Genomic DNA, 6000 nt, shown 5'->3' on the forward strand with positions numbered 1-6000 from the left:
AGCCCGCTACAGGTTCGCCCGTAGATAGGAACGTGGCCAGACGCCACCGCCCAGCCCCGGGTGACCCCTGTTTCCTGTCCACCCACCCCACCCCCGAGAGCCTGGTCATCCAGGCCTCTAATTCCCAGACCGTGTTCCCGTCGGCCCCGCCGGACAGGGAATCCAAGAGGTATGAGCAGTATGGTAAAAAGATCTTCTCATCCCTTAGTCTGGGTCTGCGGTCTTCCAACACCGCATGCCTCTTGGGCCGTTACACCCACTCTCTGGCATACGGTCGCGGGTGTGCTGCCAGAGTGTCCGTTGGAGGTACGGGCCAAACTCGGCCAAGCCCTTGTGGAGGGCCTGGATGCAGCCAAATATTCCATCAGATGTGGGCTGGATACCACCGACTCGCTAGGTAGAGCGATGGCAACGACGGTGGCGGTCAGACGCCACGCCTGGCTGAGGTCCGCCAACTTTTCGGCAGATGTCCAGAACACACTCATGGACATGCCGTTCGATGGCCGTCGCCTCTTTGGCGACAAAGCAGACCATGCGCTTGAGCGCTTTAAGGACTCCAGGGCTATGGCCAAGTCCTTGGGCCTCTCGGCCCCGCGCCAGCAATCGGCTGCTTTTCACTCCTTTCGTGGCCACGGAAGGGGTGCGCCCACACGTGCCGCCAGCCACGCTCCGCAGGGCAATACCCAACGCGGTGGCGGCCGTGGGAACCGCCGTCCGGGTGGTCGGGGGCACCGGCGAGGTCAGTCCACACCTTCCCCCGCAGCATCCGCCTCAAAACCCTCCTAGTCCGTGCTTTCAGGCCCATGTGACGCCAGTGGGGGACAGGGTTCGCCATCACCACCTCCACTGGCGCACCGTCACTTCGGACAGGTGGGTGCTCCAAATCGTCCGAAGGGGCTACTCCCTCCCCTTCGAGGCGAATCCTCCAGCCATGCCACCGCAGAACCACCGTGTATCGGGGGATCATTTGCAACTTCTGCAGGAGGAAGTTACGGCCCTCTTGGCCAAGGGGGCCATCGAGCGCGTTCCTGGGCCAGAAGTAGGGTGTGGTTGCTACTTCCACTACTTTCTGGTACCCAAGAAGGTCAAAGGGGGCCTACGCCCTATCTTGGACCTAAGAAATGTCAACGGCTTCCTCCGGAAGGAGAAGTTCAAAATGCTGACACTGGCTCAGGTCTTAGCTGCCCTGGACCCAGGAGACTGGATGGTAGTGTTGGACTTGCAGGACGCTTATTTCCACATCCCTGTCCTGCCTGCCCACCGGCGCTACCTGCGGTTCATGGTTGGCCGCGAGCACTTTCAGTTTACCGTGCTCCCCTTCGGCCTTACCAGCGCCCCACGGGTGTTCACGAAGGTGATGGCGGTGGTCGCAGCTCATCTGCGCAGGTTGGGGGTTTCAGTCTTCCCCTACCTCGACGACTGGTTGTTGAAGGCGGGCTCGCCCCAGACAGTCATCAGCCACCTCCAGACTACGGCGGACCTCCTGCACCAGCTGGGGTTCTCCATCAATGTGCCGAAGTCACACCTGTGCCCCTCTCAGAAGCTCCTCTTCATCGGAGCAGTTCTGGACTCGGCGCGGTTACGGGTTTATCCACCCGAACAGCGGGTCCGGGATATTCAGGCTCTGATTCCCATCTTTCAGCCGTTATCCCGGGTCTCGGTCAGGTTGACGCTGCGGCTTCTGGGGCTGATGGCCTCCTGCATCCTACTGGTGCATCACGCCAGGTGGCGGAAGCAGGCTCTGCAGTGGGACCTGAAGTTTCAGTGGGCCCAGCATCAGGGCAACCTATCCGACCACGTCCTGATCTCGGAGGGCACTGCGAAACAGCTGCAGTGGTGGCTCACGGACCGCGATTGGGTCAGCGGCAGATCCCTCTCCCTTCCCCAACCGGAGCACGTAGTTGTGACGGATGCGTCCCTCCAGGGCTGGGGAGACCACATGGGAGAGGCGGAGATCAGAGGCCTCTGGTCTCCGGCGGAGGCCCGGCTCCACATCAACCTGTTGGAGCTCCGGGCGATTCGTCTGGCACTGAAGGCATTCCTCCCCTCTGTCCGGGGGAGTGTAGTGCAGGTGTTCACGGACAACACCACCTCCATGTGGTACTGCAACAAACAAGGCGGAGTGGGGTCGTGGACCCTTTGCCAGGAGGCTCTTTGACTTTGGCAATGGCTGGAACGCCAGGGCGTGACCCTGGTGGCTCAACACCTGGCAGGTTCTCTGAACGCCAGGGCGGACGAGCTCAGCCGTCGGTGCATGATGGATCACGAATGGCGTCTGAACTCGAATGTGGCGCAAGGCCTCTTTCAGCGATGGGGAGAGCCTTAGTTAGATCTATTCGCCACCGAAGAGACGCGCAATGTCATCAGTTCTGCGCGTTGGAATTTCCAAGGCCGCACTCGCTCGGAGACGCTTTTCGTCGCGAGTGGAGTTGCGGTCTGTTGTACGCCTTTCCGCCTATACCACTTCTGCCCAGAGTGCTGAAGAAGATCAAGCGCGACCGGGCCCAAGTCATCCTTGTGGCTCCGGATTGGGCGAGAAGGTACTGGTATCCAGAGCTACTCAGTCGATCCCCCGGTTCATCTGCCTCTTCAGGAGGACCTTCTGTCGCAGCAGCAGGGAACTGTCCTTCACGCGAACCTGTCCAGTCTCCACCTCCATGCTTAGAGATTGAGCGGCGACAGTTGAGGCCATTTGACTTGCCTCCTGAAGTCTGTAACGTCATTCGGGCAGCCAGGCGTCCCTTCACTAAGTCGGTATACGCCTGCAGGTGGAACAGATTTGTGGCATGGTGCACAGCAAAGGCTGTGGATCCTCTCAATGCCCCCTCTTTCTGAGGTTCTTCTCTTCCTTCTTTCTCTTGCCCAGCAGGGCTCTGCTCTGGGCACTATCAAGGGCTACCTTTCTGCCCTTTCAGCCTTTCTAAGGCTGCCTGATCAACCTTCTTTGTTCAAGTCCCCTATTGTAAATAGATTTCTTAAGGGCATCACACACACGTTTCCTCCTGTTCCGTTTGTGATGCCTCAGTGGGACTTGAACCTGGTTCTTACGTTTCTGATGTGCGCTCCCTTTGAGCCACTTCACAACTGTCCTCTTCGCCTTCTGACTTTGAAGACTGCTTTCCTGGTTGCCATCACCTCTGCCAGGAGAGTGAGTGAGCTCCAGGCCCTTTCTTGTACTCCACCTTTCCTTTCTGTCCATCCGGACAAAGTGGTGCTGCGTACCAAACCTTCTTTCCTGCCCAAGGTTGTCACGGCCTTCCACATCGGGCAGTCTATCACCTTGCCAACCTTCTTCCCGCCACCGCATCCCTCTAAAGAGGAAGAGCGGCTCCACCGTCTGGACCCAAAACGTGCGCTCTCATTTTATTAGGATCGCACACGCCAGTTCCGCGTGGATGACCAACTCTTTGTTGGTTACGTGGGCGCTAAGAAGGGGAAAGCGGTGCACAAGAGGACCATCTCCCGGTGGATCATCTTGTGTATCCAGGCATGCTACTCCTTGGCTAGGAAGGAGCCCCCTGTTGGATTGCGGGCTCATTCTACCCGAGCAACGGCGGCTACCACTGCCATGGGCAGGGGTGTGCCCTTACAAGACATCTGTCAGGCAGCTACGTGGGCATCGCTGCACACGTTTGCAAGGCACTACTGCCTGGACAGCCAAGTCCGGAGGGATGGCTTCTTTGGCCGTTCCGTCCTCTAGGACTTTCTGGTGTGATTATTGGTTCGCAGACCCACCACCGGGGTTGGTATTGCTGGGGTATCTATTCTAAGGTAAGGAATCTAATACTAACGTGTCTCGTTCAGATGCACAAGTTACTACTTGTGTAACGATATATCTGTAAGAGACATTAGTTAGTATTAGATTCCTTACCGACCCACCCATCCTCCCCGTTCTGCGAACCAATATCTAGGGTTAGGGTTGTCCCCTTTCAGGGCCCTAGTTTCAATGGCACCAGTGTTGGTTTTTAACATGGATCTGCGTTTCTGGCGCGGAAAAGCTGTGTCTAAGAACTGACGTCAGCACGCGGAGGCGGCGTCTAAGTACTCCGACGACGTCATCACACGGCGCCCACGACCCGACGACGTCATCACGGCGCCCACGACGACGGACGCGGAGCCGCAGACGACGCCTACCGACGCGCAAGGGTACTGCTACTCAAAAGTTTCCGGATCCAGTCTGACGCCTGGGGATATTCTAAGGTAAGGAATCTAATACTAATGTCTCTTACAGATATATCGTTACACAAGTAGTAACTTGTTGTGCATTTGGCTAATTCAAAGCTTAAAAAAATTTTTTTTTTAAAACTACCGTGGATTGGGGGTCTAAAGGGACAGTTTATAGACCACTGGGGGTATGATCCCAATTACAATCTCAATACCTAATGATACCCCTATAGTCTTTTGAAACATGTGTGTACAAACAAAACGGTGTCTCTCTCACAATCAGTCTACTAAAGAAATATGAATTAAAGTGAAGGGGAAGACATCCCTTAAGGATAGGAACCCTCACTCACCCGAGGTGACATGCTTCATCATATGGGTCCTCCGTACCAGTGCTGAAAACCTGGTCAACACTGGAAGCTGCTACTTCGATGTTAAAGAAGGAGCTTAGAGATGTTTTAAGAGAAGGATGATAATCCCATAGATGAGATGTAGGGTGTAGTAAGGTAAGCAGCGCTGTGTAAGGTGTGGATAAGTGAGGTTAAAACTGGCTAAGTAGATATCCACAACATTCTGGTCCTGAAGAAAGCCGCAGATACTTTGTTCTAGATCTATAGGCTGAAACATGTCGACCTTCTAGTGACAGTGGTTTAAATCCATACCACTGAGCTGTTCCTTTTTAACCCTGACAGGTAGAACACATTAATAAAGTTATGTGGTGATTCTACTTAGCCAGTTTTAACCTCACTTATCCACACCTTACACTCCTTCTTTAACATCGAAGTAGCAGCTTCCAGTGTTGACCAGGTTTTCAGCACTGGTAAGGAGGACCCATATGATGAAGCATGTCACCTTCGGGTGAGTGAGGGTTCCTATCCTTAAGGGATGTCTTCCCCTTCACTTTAATTCATATTTCTTTAGTAGATTGATTGTGAGAGAGACACCGTTTTGTTTGTACACACATGTTTCAAAAGACTATAGGGGTATCATTAGGTATTGTAATTCAAAGCTTATCCACTACCACTCTTGCCAGAGAGGGAACCGGTCTGAAATAAAAAGTCTTAAAGGAGGAGTCATTTGACAAGTCTGCTGCATTAAGGATATCCTCAAGGCGAGCTCCTAGACAGAATGTTAAGTAAATCGAGGGAGTAGATTGTACTTCATGTAAATATCACAGGGTCCACAACTTGTTGATTCCCAAATGTGTTTAGTTGCACATAAATTTGATTGGAACTGGCAAAAGAAAATTGTATTTCTGATAAGCTAATTTGAGCCCTGATGATGTCCGTCATTGGACGAAACGCGTCGGCTGTTTGATGTTTTGTTTTGGATCTACATAAAAATAGTGGAATTAACTTTGGAGATTGTCGCCAGTTTTGGATTGATACAAAAATAAAAAGAATAAATTTGGGAATCAACAAGTTGTGGACCCTGTGATATTTACATGAAGTAGAATCTACTCCCTCGATTTACTTAACATTGGTCGGTTCTGGTTCCTTGGACGGTGGATCCTTTTTGAGGTGTTGAGTGGATAAGAAGAAAGACATTTTATAATAACTTTCAAATTTGGTGGTTTTCTGTGCCACAACTGTTTAGCCCTCACCGTCGCCTCTAAGAGTATCCTAGACAGAATGCTTTTGAAGCCATGGCCCCTCTGACTGAGTGGGCTCCGAAATGGGACGTATCAATCGCTGCTTCTTGCATGATCCACCGGGCCCATCTGGCAATCGTAGGAGACGAAACCGCTTTGTGGGGTTTGGTCAATGCGATTAACAATTGCTTTTCCCCATGAGGACGGAGTTCGTCAGTCATAACCTCATAAGCTTTAATAGCGCGAAC

Source organism: Lissotriton helveticus, chromosome 7, assembly GCF_964261635.1.
Source record: "Lissotriton helveticus chromosome 7, aLisHel1.1, whole genome shotgun sequence".
Lineage (NCBI taxonomy): Eukaryota > Metazoa > Chordata > Amphibia > Caudata > Salamandridae > Lissotriton > Lissotriton helveticus.